Genomic DNA, 21,080 nt, shown 5'->3' with positions numbered 1-21,080 from the left:
ATGTTACATGCTAGCAATCTGGTTCCATTTTGGTTTAGGGGGAGCCCATTCTTTTTGTAGAGGATCCTTAGAATCATAGAATATCAGGGTTGGAAGGGACCTCAGGAGATCTAGTTTAACCCCCTGCTCAAAACAGGACCAATCCCCAATTAAATCATCCAACAGATTTTTGCCCCATATCCCTAAATGGCCCCCTCAAGGATTGAACTCACAACTATGGGTTTAGCAGGCCAATGCTCAAACCTCTGAGCTATCCCTCCCCCACATCCATCTTTCCCTAAAGGCTCCCCAGTTCTAATAAACCTAAATATGTTCTCTGAACACTATTGTCTCATCCATGCACTAAGACCTTGCAATTTTGCCTGTCTAACTGGCCCTTTGAGTGGAACTAGAAGCTTTCAGAGAATGCTACCATGGAGTTTCTGAACTTTAATATGTTACCTAGCAGTCTATATTTGGCCTTCAGGACCTTTCTCCTAACTCTCCCTATGTCATTGGTACCTACTTGTATCACAACCACTGTGACACACCATACCTCAAAGTAGCACCCTATAACCCTCATATTAATCATTCATATATGGTTGTGATATTTCATACAAAGCATGCCAAGTAAGATATCATATGAAAGGTCATGATCTGCTGAAAATGTCAGAATATGTGTTTGGTTAGTGTGTATGAAGTTATAAGCTTTTGCTGCATGGTTGTTATTGAAATATGTTGTTAAGTCTGGGAGTTGTCAAATGCTAGTTCTCCGGTGACAACAAAGGAGGTGATCCACACTTAGGTGGGTGTTACGTGACCATTAATCAACAGGGGAGTTGTAAACAAGAGATTTACAATTCTGTAAAAGAGTTGCGCACAAAATTGGGATTGCCTAAGTCTGGGACACAGCAAAGCCCATCAGGACATGTCTGGGCTAGTAATTTCCATTTTCCAGACACATGAACTGTGGGCATAAAATAAAGGACAGTGGCATCATACAATTACCTTTTTCCTCCCCCACATATTCTGGAAGGAACAAGAATGCTGGGAAGACAAAGATTTGAACTGAGGAGACTGGTCCCAGACTTAAAGGGAAAGTCTGTGTATTAAGGACTGTAACCTACCTGTAACATCCAGTGTGGTGAAAAAAACCTGCTTGAGCCAAATATTGCTCAGTCTAATAATGTCTAGGATTTAGAGTGCATGATTACTTTTTATTTTCTTTGGTAACTATCTCTGACCTTTTATGCCTACCACTTATAATCACTTAAAATCTATCTTTCTGTAGTTAATAAATCTGTTTTATATTTTACCTAAAAACGTGTGTTATGATTGAAGTGCTTGGGAAATCTCAGTTTAGTTTACAAAGGCTAGTGTGTGTCCTCTCCACTTCGAGGGAGGGGAGGACTGGGTAATGAACTTACACTGGTCAGGCTTCTGACCGGGGCAAAATGGTACAGTTCTGGGGTGCAAGACAGGGGTTTGGGAGATTTGCTGGTGCCTTTCTTTGTGTGATTCATGAGTGGCTCAGGGATCACTAATGCATTTTAGCTGGTTGTGGAGCACCACATGCTGTTGTATTGAGTGATAACAGTGCCCGGAGGGGGTTGCTGCTTGTCACTAGCAAAGCATTATGAGAGACAGTCCAGGCTGGAGAGTTAAGGGGGCACAAAGGTACAGGGTAAAGCTACAGTTTGTGCCCCAGGGAACCCATCACAACCACTGGCTCCTCTCCAGAACTGCTCATAAGTCTATCTAGATGTCTCAAGAGGTCCACATCCTTTGTACCCAGCAGGCAATTCACCATGCGGTTTTCCCAGTCATCACAAACCCAACTATCTATTTCTAATAATTAAATCCCTCTTTAATATTGCCTGTCTTTTCCTAATAACTGGTGTCTCCTATGTCCATTCAGCAATGGATTTTGAAATGAATCCATACTAATAAGGCCATTCGAGCTAAGCTCTTCTGAGAATTACTCACTTCAGTTGGAATGTTGCTTGTTTAAACCCTTGGGCTGGCTAGGTTAAAGTTGGATCTTAAGAGTCCGCCCCCTCCCCCATTATGCAGTATTAGTCCCCAGCTGGGAGACTTAGCAAGACAATTCACTGACCTCTTCATCAACTTAACACTTCATAGCATAAAGAGGATGCAAGCTTGTCAACCTGACACTCATATTGCCATGTCTTTCGAAATTGGCCCTCAGAGAGTATTACAATATGGCTGAAAGCTCTTTATTACAGATGTATAAATAGGATACATCAGACTCAGCTATTATAGAAAAGTCAAAGGGTGCTAATCAGAGTCCCTTCACCCAGATTAACATTGTCACCTTTTTTTTTTACTAGTACTACATGCTATTGATTAAAACTCTTTACCATCTGTTTTGGTTCATATCTACTTTATTAGAATTTTTTTTCCTGAACTCCATTCAAGCCCTCCTTAAATTAAAGTAGCATTTCTATTTATTGTGCCAGGTAGTTGGGGTTTTCATTAAGTTAAAAATGTGTGTCATGCCAGTGACCAAGCCTTACGAAATTTGATCACCTCATTAAACTCAAAAGGAAATTCATCCATAGTTAATTGTTATGGCAGCACGAAAACTATAATTAAAAACAGAATACATCTAAAAAATTAAAAGAAAAAAAGAATTATAAGTGGATATTTAAAATATATTTGACAGCATTTTAAGGATGATCAGAAAGGCTGGCTGTCTCCTCCTACTCACATACTCCATGTGGCTATTTAAATGATCAAAGATAAACTAAAAAGAACAAGAATTTGGCACAATACTTTTAAAAAATTCAGAGCATACATTTGAAGTCTTTTATTAAAATAATATTTTTAAGTCACAGCCTTTATATTAATTGGTCTGTTAAAGCCTATTGTCAGCAATCTACATTTTAAGTTGGCTTTTCTGGGGGCTTTCTGTATCAACATTTCCCTGGGGAAAATCTTTGATAAAACAGAGAAAGTCTTGAAGAGCACCCAATTCAGGATTTAGTGGACTAAAAGGGCTATGTTCTAGAACCAAAGACCACTTACCAACAACCTCTTGCCAACATACCTCTCCCGTTCACAGCAGGGTACTATAAACTTGAGCACCTCAGATGATCACAATGCCTGCAGTGTCACATATGGAGAGAGAATATCTTGCTACCAAACCTTTTATAGCTTTACAGGTCAATACCAGCACTTCAACACCACCCAGCCATCCACAGATAGCCAGTGCTAATCAAGGTTCATAGGTGTAATTAGCTATATGTGAGAAGGCAACCAATAACATTCTGCTCCCGCTGCTGTTTTTCGTAAGGGATTATTTTGTTGTTGTTGTTGTTGTTGTTGTTGTAAGCGAAAGCAATGGTTTAGAAGATCAGTGTGATGTCTGGCTGTGGAAAGCAGGGAAGGTCAGCGCAGTCCAAGTCTCATTCTTCTCATGCTGGTTTGCTGTTCCCCTTGGGCTGTGTGCACCCAATGCTGCACAAAGAGAACTATGTACAGCAAGTAGGAGCCAGAGCCCCAGTTTATTTGGTTGCAGTGATAGAATGTCTGACAGCTGAAATACTAGAGTTGACTGGTAACATGGCTCGGGGTAACAAGAAAACATAGATTATCCCCAAGTACTTGCAGCTAACTGTTTGTAATGATGAGGAGTTGAACAAGCTACTCGGGGTGGTGAAGGGAAGAGGGGGAGGGGAGGGGTTACTACCACTCAGGGCATCCATGCTGTACTGCTGCCCAGGAAAACAGAGAGCCACAAAGCCAAGGACAAGTGAGACTGTGTGAATGAAAGCATCCTTAAAACCACTGTTTCAGAATGGTTTTAAGATGCAGTCTAATATAGGAACCTACAAGATCAAAGAGGAAAGGATGCAACCTTCATGTGAAAAACAAACTTAGAAAGCACCCATAGGCAACCACTAATCCCTGGACATCCAAAAGCGTCTGGAGACCCCAAAAGAGCCCCAGGTTGTGAAGCTGAAATCAATATCAGGCACCCAAACCATCATTTCATCTGGTCATTTCTCCATCCCATGAGCACTCTCTTAATCTTTTCTGTACTGAGAGTTTCAATCTCTGTTAAACACCGTATAAATCATTCCATTACATGCAAAGAACCTGTGGCCATGGAAATGTTTACCCATGAAAGAATACCCATATGCCTGGAAAAATTTAAAATCCTCACTAGGATATCAATGGAAATGTTGGGTGCAAGGATGAAGCATTAAGCCCTAAAAACAGGACCACAGTGTGTGATTTACACACAGAGAAACAATTGGGGTGGAGGTGGGGGAATGGGGATGTATCATAGCCCCAGGGATTATGCTTTAAGGATACATACACTGGCCTCCCTAGGCATACATAGGGAGTGTATACCACACTGCCTTGGAATGGTGTGTGCTCCCCTCTCTGGAGCTGGCAATCTCTGTGGGATGGTGCAAAGTGGGGAACTGCATGGCATGTTTCTACCTTCTCCTTTTCCCCTTTGGGGTGGTTTGCACCCCAAGGAGTATTAAATGGGTGCAATCTTTGCATTCCCTTGAGGTCCAAGGAATCTCATCATAACAAAGGAACACAAGCAGGATGGGAACGTTTCTTACAGCCTCCATACAAGGATTAGGGACAACATAGATTTCTCAACATTTAGGCAGCTCAAATTGGGCACCTCATATTAATGGACTCTTGGAAATTAAGGCTTTATAATCGTACATCTCAGTTTTACTAGCTATAAAATAGGAGCTAATGATACTTACTTTCCTTTCTCAAGTGCTTTGAGATATATAGATAAAAGCACTGTATACATGCTAAATATTATATGCCCTTGAAATCAATGAGGTTTGATCCTTGGTTTTCACTGGGGCAATAAAACAATGCACTGATATCCCTTGCTATTTTGCCTAAATGTTTTCAAAAGCATTCTTCATGCAAGTGTCACTACTAGGTTTCTAAGTGGGAATGAGAACTGCACTGCTGCTGGAACAATGACATGCTCTAGACTTTCAAGTAATCCTAAACACTGTCAAATTTTGCTGTGTTGCTTCTATCACTGTAGGATTTTCACATGCTCACAGTGATAAATTTATGAAACCAGTGATTTGTGATTTATCATCCTCAAAGCTCTTTCTTCATTGCAGACAAAAAATGATGAAGTCACAGTTGTCTGCTATAATTGTATCGCAGTGAAGTTCTACCTCAGGTTGAGCTCAGGTGTGTTAAAGTTTCTCCTAAAGGCAATGCAGTGTTTCAGCTTTAAAGAGTTAGGGCTTGCCACAAACCCTGAACAAGGGGCAATTCAGAGTGGTGCTGCTCTAGAAATAGACCAGTGTGACCCAGGGAGCCCCCTCAATGCCAAGTGGCAGAGAGCACATCATACCATAACTCACATCTGGCCTGACACACTCATTGCCTGAACACACTGTTCTCATAATCTGTATCTAAAAGGTGTCATGCAAGATATCATATGCAAACTGGTAACACCCTGGTCATTAATATTATTGCATGGTGTGTGTACAGGTGGTGTTTAAAGAATTATAGATGGGAGCTGGAAATATGTTCTTAAAAGATGTTTTACAATCAGTGGACAAGCCCAGTCTGTCCTAGACAAAGGATTGTTATTTCAAGTATTTTACTGTGCCTCCAGTGTAAATAGAGCCCAGAAATACCTCAGAGGACAAGGAAAAGTACATCTTCTATAAGGTAAACAAAGCCATCATGCTAAACAAGTGGGAGTGGGGAAGAACATTTAACAATCACAATGGGGGATGGAGTCTGCACCTTCCTGACTCTTGAAACAGAGACAATAAATTTGGGGGAAATATAAGCAGAAAGAGAGACCCATTTTGGCATATATCATGTAAGGGACAAAGAGAGCAGCACCATTTGAGATCATGCAAAGTGGATCCTCTTGGCCTGAAAATCAAGAGTAGCTGGAACTGACTAGGGGAGAATCCTGCTTAGGAAAAGATCATAACTTGCTGAAGTTATTTTAGTCACTGGAAAGCGTGGTTATTTTTATTTCTCCTGTAACCATATCTCTGTCTCCTATTCTTACATATTATCCCATAAATATCTATTCTTTGTTAGTAAAGGTATTCTTGTTTTATTTCCAAACCATGTCAGTGTTGTGTATTAAACTGAAGTCTGCAGCTAAACTAACAGGCTGGCGTGTGCTCTGTCTCTTTGCAGGCAACAAACTTAATAACTTCTGGGAGTATCGAGTCAGAGGGACTGGACACTGCTGAGGAGACAGTTTTGGGGCGTCTCAGCACTGGAATGGCTGTTGGTGTCTCCCTGCAAGGAGTAACCAGGCTGGTGGAAGCCAGGGTGAGCCCATTGTGCTGTGAGCTGGCTACTCATGTCACGGGTCCGAGCCAAAGTTGTGCAGCACAGGGTTACAAGGCAGGAGGTGACAGAGCACCTTACTGTCTGGGTGAACCCCCATAGCATCACAACCAGGAACAAAAACGGAGACTCAGAGGAATAACAATCTGATTTCCAGTTACTATCCTGCTCCCAGGTGAGTAATCTTCACCAAACCTGGTGAGCTACAGTAGCCGGTGTGTTGGGGTGAGTGGTAGACATAAAGCTCTGCCCACTTCCTTCCCTGCCCACCCACCTGCATGGGATGGGATGCAATGGCTCTGTAGATGCTGTGTCCCCCCTGCACTGCTACTGTCAATCAGTGGTGCAAGTGGAATCCATTTTTTACCAGTATGGGGGGGCCACGAGGGGCACGTGACTCCTCCCCACCCTGCCCCCAGACTGGGGCCCCCACTCTCTCCCCATCCCCTTCTCTTGATCCACCCCACCTTATCCCACCTCCGCAGTTACTCCGGCATGGATCTACCCCCCAGCCCTTCCACGCAGGGTCTCCTCCGTCTGTACAGCAGCCAGTCCCGCTGGAGCACAGGGCTTGGGGGTGGGGCTGGGAGCAGTACAGCAGTTGTGTTGGAGGAGCTGCCGGCTTGGGGCTGCCCAGTGGCCCCACGTTCTGCTCCTTTCCCTGCTGCAGTTCCCAGGAGAGCCCTGCAATTCAGGGCTCTCGCGGGAACTGCAGCAGGGAAAGGAGCAGAATACTGACAGATCCTCCAGTGGCTGTATTGCCCCCAGCCCCACGCTCCCAGCCCTGTCCTCTGGCAGGGCTGCTGCTGGGAGTCGGAGGAGATACAGCTCCGTGGAAGGGCAGGAGGTGGGGTTGGGGGTTCTGCTCCTTTCCCCACTGTGGTTCCTGGGAGAGCCCTGAACCACAGTGCTCTCCTGGGAACTGCAGTGGAAAAGGAGCAGAACATGGGGCCACCAGGTGGCCCCATGCCCGCAGCTCCTCCAGCATGGCTGTACCACCCCCAGCCCTGTCCTCTGGCGGGGCTGGCTGCTGTACAGATGGAAGAGACCCTGCGTGGAAGGTCTGATCGTGGTACAGCTGTGCCAGAGGAACTCTCGGTGTGGGGCTGCTCAGCAGCCCCACATTCTGCTGCTCCTGTTCCCGGTACACCATACCATCTAGAAATATCTTGCTGGAACAGCGTACCAGACTGTACCACCCTACTTGCACCACTGCTGGCAATGTGGGTAGGAAGTACAGGGGAAAAAGAGAGAATCTCACTTCCCTGCATGGGTGTGCCATCAGGATCACAATATAGCTAGTGAGAAATTCTAACCTCTGCTCTGACTCAGGATGCATCATGGATCTGCCTACTGGGTCCTGCAATGATGCCTTGCCCAATTTGGGAGACATAAATGTAAAGGAAAATATTGGCTTTCACTGAAGAAAAAAAAAGGTTCCTGGCCCTGGCTGATTGCGCAGATAGCCTTGAAAACAGAAACCAATGTTATCCACTCACTAGGCTTGAGAGGAACACACAGCTTGGCTTGACTTCTGCAGGACAGCGGCCCAGGTTAAGTGTACCTAAAGAGCCCCTCCCACAAGCTTTTTGTTGTGAAGTGAGTCAGGTAACTATGGGGGGCACTCCAAAGAATTTTCCCACTGACTTGCTCCAAAGACCTCAGACTGGCAATGAAGTGTAATCAGGGGATAGGAATCAGTTATTTTGGTGAAGGGGCTGGCAAAATAATGTTTTGCAGGCCCACACACAAATTCTAAGGCTGTTGCCACACTGATAGTTTAAGTGTTTGCAATGGCCTAAAGCTTAATTTATCAATTTCTTATTAAAAGCAAGAATGTATCCCCTACACTTAGTTACATGGTAAAATCAGTTAGCCAGACAGGAATGTCATGCTCAAACATACTAATTATACAGCTTCTGCTTTTTAAATACTGGACAGAAGATCTGACAAAATGTTTGGCAGGCAACATGCATTTCCTTTTGGCATCATTCTCCCTGTAACAGCTGTAACCTCACACACAGCCAGAGGGGGAGCCTGATGCAAAAGGGAAACGATACTGCTTCTTTAAGGGGATGTAGTGAGAGGATGCGGGGAGAAGAATGGCTACTCCTCCCAACAGTGCCTGTGCACAGTGTGTTCATGCTCCCTTAGAGAGGAGGCAGAGGAGAGCTGATCAAGAGCCCAGTCAGGGCTTACTTTGTGAATTTCCAGTCGTGACCCTTCTGCTGTCTCAGTCCTTCGGTACTCAGACTACTCCAGCTTCCCAGTCTCCCCACTACTCCTGCTCCATGCTGACTCCCTGGGCCACCTCCTTCCCCTACCGTTTCTGCCACTGCCTCCCATTGCTGGTCTCAGTTCTCTCAAGGACTTTCACCTATCGGTCTTCTGAGCAGGGCCTAGTGGCTTTTAGCCCCTCACCATTGCCTTCTGGTTTACCAGCTGGCCTGCCTTCATCTTCTTTAGAGAGGATGCTCCCCCTGCCCTTCCACCAATAGATAGAGGACACCATTATCTCTGGAGAGGGCTCCTGTTCCTTCCCCACCTATATATTCTACACTGAGGGAGGTAGGGGGTGTCTCTCCTGTGCAGGAAATGCCACCAAACATGGGCAGGCTCTACTGCAGGGCCCTGCTTAATCAAGTCAGGTCCCAACTCAAGCAAATCCAAAGCGCCAAGCAGATATTTGCAACAAACAGATCTTGAGGAATCCATATGCAGAATTTGTTTGCATAAATTGTTTACTGAATGAACGAGAAAAGCAAACAAATAGGTAACAATTGTGTATTTGCAAAGAGAAAAAAAGGGCTACATTTGAGAGATGTTGTTTGTTGTAAATAGCTCAAGCAGCTGTACCAGAATGCATGCTTTTCTACATTTCAAGCACAGAGATAATAATGAAGCTAGTAGTGATGAAGAACCATAGTGAGCACAGGTGGATGCAGTACTCTCCCAACTGAAATAAGCACATGCTAAGTAGTCACTTTCATGGAAGGGTACCAATAGATTAGTTAAAAGCTTAGACTTGGCACATTGGTTGGGCAGGTGCTCTGCTCTGTGCATCACTTCTCCAGTAAAGATCTTGGTGACAGGGATGGTCAGTGTGCCAAAGAGTGGTTTGTTACTTTTCCTGATGTACTTTCAGTTCAGAGTTTTTGCCCAGGGGACACAATGCTAGACTTAGGACTTGTGTAGCCTCGGTGGTTCAGAAGCCCTGCCCACAATCACTCATGACTCCAGATTGCCCCTCTTTGCACCCAAGGAGCTGAAACACTCTCCCCACCAACTTTTGGGCACTCAGCCAGCAATACAGAATTGCAATCTTATCTCCACAGGGCTATCCAGAGATGAAGGGAGGTCACAGTTCATAGGTGGGGACAGAGCTGAACAGGGTGCTCCAGATACTTCCATAGCCTTGCCCTGCCCCCTGACTGAAAGCTAGCCCTGAGTGTACATGATTACAACAGTCTCTTTCCTCATGGCATTTCTTCTGTAGTCTTTTGTTGTATTGCTGGCATTGCATAATATCCCAGGATCTGATGGCTTAGTGATAAGCTATCCCAGCACTGTATGATTATAACTAAACTTTGTGGATTTTATTTTATTATTTTTGAACTTTCATTATTTTTCCTGTTTGTTTTTGTTTGCTGCAATTATAATTATGTATTATACTGATTTTGTATTGCATTAGCTATAATTTACCAGGCACAACTTTGAGATCTGATACAGCTCTTAAATGCAAGAAAAAATTTAAAAGAATCAGAATTAGGTTTGGTGGCAGCTGAGCTGTGCAAACCCACTGAGCCTTCATGACTAGAACCCTGAAACTTGAAATGTTGATGAATAAAGGGCCATTATGAATTTCTGGCTATGAGCATATGGCAGCAGTCTCTGTATGGCCAGGAAAACAATGTTTGCTATATGCACTTATTTTAATGTTAATCAGAAAAACTTTGCCTGCATGTTTTACACAAAAGCATAAGAGGACATTTTATTGACTCAGGATAGTCCTAAAAGCTTGGTGAAAACTGTGGTGCATTGAAAACTGTGTTAAAATTATGATCTATCACTTTAAATTCAGGGTTATTCCTGTTTGTGCTTGTAGGCTAGGAGGCTCTGAAGTGAAGCCTGCGCTGCGACAAGCAGAGTCAATCAGCAAACAGACAGTGTATAGTAAGGTGGGGTGAGCTGTGCCTCAGTTTTAAGGAGCAGCCTGCTTTGTCTCCCTGTTTTGGGGTTCTTACATATCATCTAAATTTAAAGGAATAAAACAGTGCTATGTTGCAACTTCCCAGCAAAAGTATTTATGTTTTTATCTACTTCTCTGTGTTTATGCCATGAACATAACAAAAACAAAGCACCAAAATGTGTACCAAAACTAGTCTTGAAGGGTAATTGCTCCGCTGGTTTCCATAAGAGGTGAGAGAGCCTGGTGATAGCATAGTTATTAACTACTACTGAATAGGCTGAATTTGGTGCTGGAAATTGTCCTTTCAGAGGTCTTTTTATTCTTGGACAAATGCTCAACTTCAGGCAAACCAGATCAAGTGATTTGCACTAGAGTAGTCCACAGGAATCAGAGATGGAACTGCACTGCTATCAGAGATATAATCTAATATCTAGCATCTCCTTGTTCCTCTTCCTCCATAAGGGATTTCCTCCTCTACTAGGCCTTGCAAAGCTCCTCCTTCTGATTTTAATGCAGTTGCTCTAGATATACCCAAGTGTAAAGTGCGAGAAGAATTTAACCCATAGTTTCTAACAGTAAAATTTGGAAAACTAACATCAGAAATTACACTTGTGGCCTTTTTTATTTTCTGTTTTTCAGAGAACACTGTGTGGTTTATTTTTAGTTTTCCAGGCTGCTGACATGACAGCCATCTCTGTACCGTCATGTTCAGAAATGCTGAATTATTTAGCACATACGTGTTCTACAAGTACTGTAATAAGATTACATTCCTTGAAGAAATCTATGCAAGTCTTCTATAGCAATGATCCAACCTTTACTAGTGTTACTGCTGTGTGTTGGACCATTGCTATGGTATACATTAACATATAATTGTGTAAGGGTTTATATAGCACCTCTCATCCCAAAGGGTTCATGTAACACTTTACAAACTGATATACCAATTATGGAGCTAGATCATATCACCATGAAATGCACCCACTTTTTAACACCATACTACATCACTGAGAATAGCGGCTATTCCGGTATACAGGCTTGTCAGAGATACCAGTTTTAACACCTCTGCTCCTACGAATGGTCAGGACCTTGGTTTTATGTCTCATGGGTAAGAGACAGCAATTCCAGAGCACACTACCTCCTAAAACTATCTTGGGGCATTGGTTCAGTACTGACTCAGTGGGAAGAGTGCCACTTGCTGACTCACCACCACTTCCTCCAGCACCTACTTATCACTTAGAGTTCTTCTGTCCAATTACTGACTCAGCTTAACCTGTCTTCGTTTGTGAGAGCTCATGGGCAAACAGTGCAAGGAGGGAATTTATCAGTTATGTTATAATCACATTAAGAGCCCATAGAGGTAATTACTAGTAATATTAGTGTTCAGATTAGAACTTCATGCCATTTTAGTTAGGTATTGGTGCAGCTCCTATGGGATTTCATGACATTTCCTATTAGATTTGTTGACCGAAGATCATATGCTCTGCAATAAAGAGACAATGTGAGTCTTAGATGCAAGTGAGATACTAAGCATTGCCTTTCCTGCTGTGTCAGTTAATACTAGACATAACTTTCATGTAGGATTCTTGCCTGTGAATTATGCAGTTGACAATATTTTTGGATGTTAGAAAAAAAATGGAAAAGGTGTAAATTTTAGCTACAGAAGCACATTAGAACAGACTGTGACAAAGTCAGACCGGACAGCTGCAAGAGGGTCCTCCTATTGGGTTCCGGCACCTGCCCATGGCTAAAGGACTCTCCCCTAGGCTATGGGGAGGATCCACTGAGCCCGGGACTCAAATAATTACAGGGGACAACATAAAAAATAATACTAACAGGTGTGAGGGTCAAAGGGTCAAAAAGTAGGAAATCTGAAGGGGATACCGAGCAGAGAAACCCGGACAGCACCCACTGCTCCTCAAAGATGTCAAGGGAGCCAGCGGACACCACCAAAGGAACTCTGCCCAGATAGGTGAGCGGAGAGAGGAATGGAAATAGGCCCCTTAGTTGCAGAGAACCCCCTCAGCCAACATCCTCTCCCTGGAGTTATAGATAGCCACTTTGGCCATATCAAGTGGAAGGTTGACAAGGAGGTCCCGCAACTTTGTGGGGCCATGGATAAGGTGGACATATATAAAAAGGTGGGGGGAGAAGTGCAGCCAAAAATTTAAAAGAAGATCCAGGAGGAGCCGGAATAGGGGCTGCAACCTGGCTCACTCAAGATAGGCATGCACCAGGGTCTCCCTCATGCCGCAAAATGGACAGGCATCGGGGACAGGGGTGAACCATGCCAGGTACATACCCATGCTCATGGCTCCATGAAGGAGCCACTAGCTGATATCCCCAGCAGGCTGTGGAATACCAGGGTTCCTCACCCTTAATAAGTCCCACCGCTTAGTGTCAGGGCAGGACACGAGGATGAGAAGATGGAGAGTATGGAGCATGAGCATGTACAGATGTGCCCTTGGCGTGGTTCAGAAGCGAACTGGCTAAAGGTTGCGCCGCTGGCTCGAGGCGGATGGGTGGGTACACAGGGCAGGGCCCAATGAAAAGGTCCGGAGGGCTTGTGCTGTAGGGTGGGCGGGGATGACCCACTCAAGGTAAGCCCGAGAGGTGGGCGGCAAGGCTGCCCTCATCTCCTGAAGTACGCATCGGGGAGTACAAAGGGTGGAGTGCCTCCAAGCACTGAGTGAGCATCAGGGGGTACACCCAGACTCCCTGGTTGTAGTCCAGGAGGTCTCAGATCCTGGTGACTCCAGCAAGGACCAACCTCTGGCACCTGAGGGGGACTCCACCACCTGCACACTGAGTTGGGGATTGTGTAGCAGGGGCTCCGCAAGATCTACCCCCTCAGTAGCTGCCATGGACCTGATTGTCAAAACCAGCTTCCAAGTCCGGAGGAGATCCTTGTAGGAGATGGGCCACTCAGAGAGGTCTCACAGAAGACCTCTCAGATGTAGATAAAAGAGGTGCTGGTTGTATCAGAGCTCTCGGAAGTAGTGCAGGAAGGTGTGCACCAACATGCGCTATGCCAGACTACCTGCACTATAAAGAAGCCTCTGCAGGGCCTGGAGGCAGAAGACATGGACCTGAGTGTGAAGGCAGATCAAGCCCTGTCCTCCCTCCTCCTGCCAGTGCAGTCCTGGCCAAAAGAACTCTAGAACTAGCATCTGGAGATGGTCCAGGAAACCTGGAGCCAGGATCAGGGTGTTGAGCTGGTGCCAGAGCATGGACAGGACTAGCTGATTCAGCACCAGTGCCCTCCCCGCCCAGGGAAAGGCACTGGAGCAGTCCTGTCCACCTATGTAGGTGCTCAGCCATCCTGCCCTCCAAACCTTGCCAGTTCTCTGGCAGAGGAAGATGCGCGGCAGAAAGGAAAATGCCAAGATAGAGCAGCGGAGCCATGCTTCACTGTCTGACCTGAAGCGCAGATGGGAGGAAGCTTGCCTGCCACCCATCCCCAACCACCAGGCCAAAGCTCTTGACCCAGTTGACCCGGGCGGAGGAGGCTGCCAAGTAGATGGCCTGGCAGGCCTCCACCCACACCAGGTCACCTGGGTCCTGGACCACGAGGAGCACGCCGTTGGCGTACGCTGAAAGGACCAGCCACAACTCTGGCTCACGGAGCACCAACCCCGTCAACCTCCTACAGAGGAGATGGAGGAAGGGCTCGATGGCTAGAGTGTGTGCAGCTGGCCTGACAGCGGACACTCCTGATGTACCCTTCGCCTGAAGCTGACCGGTTCAGTCAGGGTCAAGTTGAGCTTGACCAAACACTCTGTGGAGGCATACAGCACCTGGAGAAAACCCCCAAACTTGGGCCCAAAGCCAAATGCTCTCACAATACCCAGGAAATACCCTTGGTCCACCCTACCAAATGCCTTCTCCTGGTCCAGGGACAGGAGGGCAAATGACAGACTGTCCCTACACCTGATTCTGACGTTATTGACATGAACTGTGACCATATAGATAATTGTTGCAACCAGGGTCCTATGGTTGCACCAGGTCTTGTACAGAGGAGGTCAAGTGGGGTGTCTATGGAAAGGTTGTAGTTTGCTGGTTATGATTATACTGTCTGCGTGTGTGTATCATTTTTGTATTTGAAGTTATGAATATTGGCTATGTACTTGTATCTCAATGTGTTTGATTCTAAGTAGCCTCAGTGACGCATTTGGTCAGCTTCTTGAGAAAGAATTATTCTCAGTAAGTGCCCAATCAAGAAACACTTAACTGACAATGGACTTTGGGAGATGCCAATCCACATCTGAGCTTTCCTGGGAATGTTCAAACTAACATGTAAACAATGGCGTCGCCCTGCAAAAAGCCGAATCATTCATGGACATGTGACTTGCCCAGGTGGCTACAAACGCCATCTTGTTGCTGTGATTTTGCACAGGAGAACAAAGGGGGTTTCGCCCACAAGAGAAAGAATATAAAAGGTCCTGGAAACCCCTCCATTTTGTCTTCAGCTGGCTCAAGAGATGGCCTCTCCATCCCCAAGAGATGCCTGAAAGAAACTGAGACAAAGGACAGTAACTATGGGGGTGTGAGTGATTGCTGGACCCAGACTAGGAAGGAGTCCAGTCTGTGAAATAAGCTTATTGGAACATCTCTGGGGGTGAGATTTCATCTGTAATCAGCAACAGAGGGTCCTGTGGCACCTTTAAGACTAAGAAGTATTGGAGCATAAGCTTTCGTGGGTGAATGCCCACTTCATCAGATGCGTCCAATACTTCTGTTAGTCTTAAAGGTGCCACAGGACCCTCTGTTGCTTTTTACAGATTCAGACTAACACGGCTACCCCTCTGATACTTGACGTGTAATCAGTTTCTTAATGTATTAGGCTTAGACTTGCATGTTTCATTTTATTTTGCTTGGTAACTTACTTTGTTCTGTCTGTTATTACTTGGAACCACTTAAATCCTACTTTTTATACTTAATAAAATCACTTTTGTTTATTATTGAACCTAGAGTAAGTAATTAATAGCTGGGGGAGCAAACAGCTGTGCATATCTCTCTATCAGTGTTATAGAGGGTGGACAATTTATGAGTTTACCCTGTATAAGCTTTATACAGTGTAAAATGGATTTATCTGGGGTTTAGGCTCCCAGAGAGACTGAATACTGGGTGCTGGGAAAGTCTCTGTTAACTAAGAAGCCCCTGAGCTGAGTGGATCTCAGTTTCAGTGAACTGCAGGGGGGCGGGGCCCAACCTCTTGTCCTGTGCTGTAGTTACTGGAGTGTATTACTATGCAAGACAGGAGTGGAGGGAAGCCTTCTCTGGCAGGGGGTTTTGTTCTCAGCATAGGCGCCGACGCCGTGGATGCTCCGGGGCTGGAGCACCCACGGGGAAAAATTAGTGGGTGCTTAGCACCCACCGGCAGCTCCCTGCCCCGCCCCCCCCCCAGCTCACCTCCACCTCCACTCTGCCTCTGCCTCCTCCCCTGGGTGCACCACGTGCCTGCTTTTCCCCCCTGGCTCCCAGTGCTTGTGCCGCAAAACAGCTGATTCGCGCGGCAAGCACTGGGAGGGAGGAGGAAGAGGGGGAACGTGGCACACTCAGGGAAGAGGCAGGGCCGGGGTAGGGATTTGGGGAAGGGGACAATAGGGGCAAGGAGGGGGCAGAGTTTGGGCAGGGACTTTGGGGAAGGGGTTGGAATGGGGCGGGGCAGGGGCGGGGAAAGGGTGGGGTCAGGGTGGGGCCAGGGGTGGAGGGGCACGAGCTCCCACTGGCGCCGGAGAAGTTGGCACCTATAGTTCTCGGTGGTATCCCAGCACATCTAGTGACAGTCTTAAGGGGGTTTCTGTGACTGAACCCATCACACCGATCTCTAAGAGGTTCTGGACCAAATACAAATTGTCAAAGATGGTACAGCCTGGGACAATATAGTCGGTACAGCCCAGGACAGTGTAGACAGTGGTTGGGGTGGACCACGTCTGCCAGCACAGACCCCAGCCGCAATGAGATGGCCTTCGCTACGACCTTGTAGTCCGTGCTGAGAAGCGAGATGGAACGTAAATTCCGAAGGTTGCGGAGGTCCCCCTTCTTCGGAAGCAAAGCCCACCTGCACTACATAGGGAGGACCCCGCTCCCCAAGGACTCAGCCCTGACAGCGACAGGATGATGACATCCCAGAACATGCAGTAGAACTCCACGGTCAGCCCGTACATGACCGGAGATTTATTAATGGGCATGAGACGGGGGGCTTTCGAGAACGCGGCCAGAATGAGAGGTAGCTCCAGCCGGTCCTGGTCACCTCCCTGACCATTGGGAGTTCGTCCCAGAGCACTCCGCAGGCATCGGTGTCAGTTGAATCTGGGAAGAAAAGGGCAGCGTAGAAGAAAGTGATTGTCTATGATCTCTTGGAAGACGTCCGCGGCAGCCAGGCACAGCTCAGTTCGTGAGTGGTCCTGCTCTTTGAGGGTGGTGTTGAAGTCTGCACCCAGGACCAGGCACTTGCGAGGATCCCAGGAGTCAAGGAAGGCAGACGCCTGCTGAAAAAAACACACCCACTCCAGGCCCAAGGTTGGGGCATAGACATTGACAACGTTTAACGTCAGCCCCGCCACACGAGCCCAGAGGTGCAGCAGGCGACCTGACACAACCTCGTCAACCCTCAGCACCTTGGACTGCAGATCACGGGAGAACATGGTGGCCACTCCAGCCTTGGCAGCTGGATCTGTGTGGGTCTCCTGTAGGAAAACCACAGAGTACCCCCTGTCCCGAAGGAAAGAGAGCACCTGGCACCTGCGGAGACCCACCTTACAGCCTCGGCTGTTCAGTGTGGTGAAGATGATCGGTGCCATAGAGAGGGTTGGGGAGAATCCTTGCAGGCAGGGCGGTTAACATCCCCCATTGGACCCTGCAGCAATCTGTGACTGACCCTTAAAGCCATGAGGGAATCACAGAAGCAACGAGCCTTTACCTTCCCCCAAAATGGCCCTTAAGGCCTGAAGGATGCAGTGGAAATCCCCCCAGTGCTGGAGAGCGAGCTGCACCTTATTCTGGGAACCACAAGTGCCCGGGAAAAAGGCACGCAGCTCGTCTCACAGCACATCAGGGGCCGGGGTCACAGAGCCCCGGGCATCCTCCCACAACAGCCCGAGGGCCTATTGAGATGGGCAGGCAGGGAGAAGACCCTCGATGTAGCCCTCGTTCTGCCGATGCTGTACAGCCCATCTCAGACTCTGGCACGGGAGGAGGCGGCGGAGGGAAAACAGCAGCCTCTAAAGGGTCAATAGAGGGTAACATGAAAACTGCCTCCCAAGGGCTCTCCAGACATGTTCTGTTGCTCAGCAGAGATAATACCTGGCCTCCCCCTAAGAATAATATACCCTGTAACAGGCCCCCTGGTGGGGCACCAGAAAGGGCCCCTCTAATGACTCTCTGCCACGCGTTGGATCTGGACCTGCCAGTGGAACGACAGTACATGAGGGAGGGAGGGGTCCTTACAGCATAGTGGGAGAGGGCTGATCACTGACAGAGGCTTCCCCAGGGTGGAGAGGAAGGGCAGAAGGGTGGTGTTGGGAAGGAAGGGTGGGATGGAGGTGAAAACCACCCACACTGGGAGCTGTGGGCAGCCGTGCACATTTAAACAAACTGTCTCGTGGCCCCCCCAGCGAATTACCCTGATGGGCCGCAGGTTGCCCATCACTGCCTTAGGCTGACCCTGGGGCCTACCCTGAAAACACAGCCAAAGGAGAACAGAAGGGGTATGGTAGACACTGCCCAGGGTGGGGCTGATTTACCCAAGGCCTGCCATTGCCGGGGGAAAGTGTTAAGCCTGGCGAGATGAACAAGGTGCCTTGCCACAAGACTGCAACTGTATAATACCTACCTAGTAAACTCTAATAGAGTTTGAAGATATTGACATTTCTTTTTCCAAAACATTTAGGTTATTCTTTTACATTAGTATCACACTCCCATCTATGATTCATACTCTGTGGGTCTTTTCATTGCAGCTAATATTGTCCTATATCAGATGATGCCATGCAATCCAGTGGGAGCTGTTGTGACACCTTTACATGGTGGCATGAGTAAAGGATAAAGTTCTTGTTTAAAGTGGACTAACATCTCCTTTGGAGCCACTACAGCTAAAGCTTCTAGGCTCAGGACTCAATTGTTATTACCTGTACCACTGGGGGACAGACGTTAATCTTCCCCATTGCCAGTAAATATTGGTTTATTCTGAACCATAAAAATGCCTCACTTATCTGAATCTCAGCATTCCCTTGTTTCTCTTCTTCTCTGGATTGGCCTAAAGTAATGGAAAGTCCCCTGAAAATATCACAGCGAAGCCCAGTGCACCCAATACAAAATACTGACAGAGCCTTCTAATGTGGCCCTCCTTCGATTGACCGGCCTTGTAAGTTCCATGGAGTCTCGGGATCCTGTATGACCAGCTTTGCTTAACCGCTCTGCCTCTCTTGTTAGCCTAGTGTTGCCTCACACATCTCAAATGAAAAAAATATAAGGCTCAGATGAGGCCTTATTAGCAGCAGTTCTATTAACGACTGGATTTAGTGCTTTTGAAGTGTTTGACTTGGTCAGCAGACAGATTTCATTGGGCTCTTCATCTCCAAGGCCCACTCCTGCAGTCTTTACCAAGGGCAAAATTCTACTCGGCCTGATTTTGACCATGGAAGGTAGCAGGGGTGGTGGCCATTCAATAGATGTATGAGTTTTATAGCTGGTGCAGGCAGGATGGCACATTCAGGCTGGGAAGGGGGATGCTCTGGTGAGCGTTCTCCTGAAACAGTGCATGCCCTCACCCTCCCAACATCAGCATATTGTGTATTTATGGCAAATTCTAACATACAGTGTGGGTCACAGCATCATTCTAGCGGACTTCAGGCCATGATGAAAAACCCAAGGGGATGTCAACCAAACCCACTTCCAGAACTCAAGGAGGAAAAGGAAAGTATCCCGTTCCTGTTACTATGCAGATGCATGAGATTCTCCTTTCACCTTCTTTGACTTGAAAATTTGTGCAACACAGGGCAGGAATTACAAAAGTTAAAATCCCAGTGAAGTTTTGCTTAAGTAAGAACTGCAGAATTGGATCCCATGGCTAACATTTCATCCACTGATTTTTGGGTGCCTAATGCCACACACCCAAGCCAGAATTAGCGGAGGTGCTGAGCACTAGCAGCTCCCCCTGACTTCAATTGGAACTGATGTTCAGCACCTCTGAATATCAGGGCCTAGATGGGAAGTTAGATACTATAAATGAGGTATCCCAAATTAAATGACTTTAAAAAAAAATAGCCAACATGCTTCCCTGGGAGCACTTCCCAGCTTGTAATGCATAGCTAACATTGCTCTAACCTTGTTATTTCACTCACAAACCTCAGGCATATATTGGAAATTCCTGTGAACGGTTCACTAAAAGTCTACATATTAATTATATAATACGTGATTGCTGATCACCATTTTTAAAAGGAACCAATAATTCTTACTTGGTTCTGAAAAATCCTAAAATCAGGTCTTGAACCTATCATCATCTATTTTAGAGGCTTGTATTTTTTGACTAAGGCATACTTCATTTTGACACATCCATCATTTTTCAGTTGAATGCATACTGTTATCCAAAAACCATTAAGTGTACCATAGATTGCATAATGCCCTCTTTTATTTAGTCGCTTATGTGCAATATTAAAATCACATGTTTCTGAATTGTAAGTGCTGGCTTCGTTTCCAGTTCCTGGCTGCCAAATTCATTAGCTTTTAACAAAGTACTGTGTCTGTAATACTAATACTCATATTGATGTGTTATTTAAATTTTAGTAGAGCAGGCAGGTGAACTGAAATTTAAAAAGGATGGCTTATTTTGGATTGGTCTTATTAGAAGGCTATGGATAGTTATTTAATGAATTATGAGTTTCTGAAGAAAAAAACTAATTTGTTTTTCTTTTAAAGGTTTGGTAAATTTACTACATTCAAACAGCTTGAACATCAATTTCTTCCAATCAGTTTCTAAATTACAGAAGAAATCCATATCAGTATTAAAATTAAGGTTTTTTTTCTTAGAGTGATCATTATCGAAGCATATTGTGCTGTAATAAATATTTGTGCTCATATATCAATGTATCAAATTATTCCACATATGTTGTGAAGGGCACAGTAACATTTGGAATTTCACTCCCCTCCCGCATTCACATGAATCCACTAGAGTGTTGTAAGACAAAGAGACGGAGAATGTGTCCGTTTCCTGTTATAACATGCTAGGACTTCGTTTCTTGTGAGAATCTATCCACCAACCTAAACTACTCCCTCCCCTCCCAAATATTACAAAAGCATTTCTGAAGCTGAATTTTGCAAAAGCTATAAAGTAGACTCAATTTCACTGAAGAGCATATATATGAGACACTAGTGTCTGATCTCTCCCATTATGGGGAGATAGTTTGTGCTCTTAGGATGATTCCACAGACTGAAGGAACCCAAATGTGATTCATGTTATATCATTCCGGCACCAGGTTGACATGGTTTTAAATAACACTGAACAGTTCTTGAAGCTGCTTTTAAAGTATCACATAGATGGCGAGGAGTGTTTGCTACCTCTGAAAATATGCAA

General features: G+C 46.0%; 1 pseudogene; it reads left to right on the top strand.

The window, feature by feature from the left end:
- Positions 1 to 3,363: 3,363 nt before the first annotated feature.
- On the top strand, positions 3,364 to 3,758 carry LOC112126062 (annotated as a pseudogene).
- The last annotated feature ends 17,322 nt before the right edge of the window (positions 3,759 to 21,080 follow it).

This window comes from Terrapene carolina, unplaced genomic scaffold (assembly GCF_002925995.2).
Source record: "Terrapene carolina triunguis isolate 2854851 unplaced genomic scaffold, T_m_triunguis-2.0 Scaffold125, whole genome shotgun sequence".
Taxonomy (NCBI): Eukaryota; Metazoa; Chordata; order Testudines; family Emydidae; genus Terrapene; species Terrapene triunguis.
The sequence above is the reverse complement of the archived record's forward strand: the minus strand, read 5'-3'. Positions and strand labels throughout refer to the sequence as shown.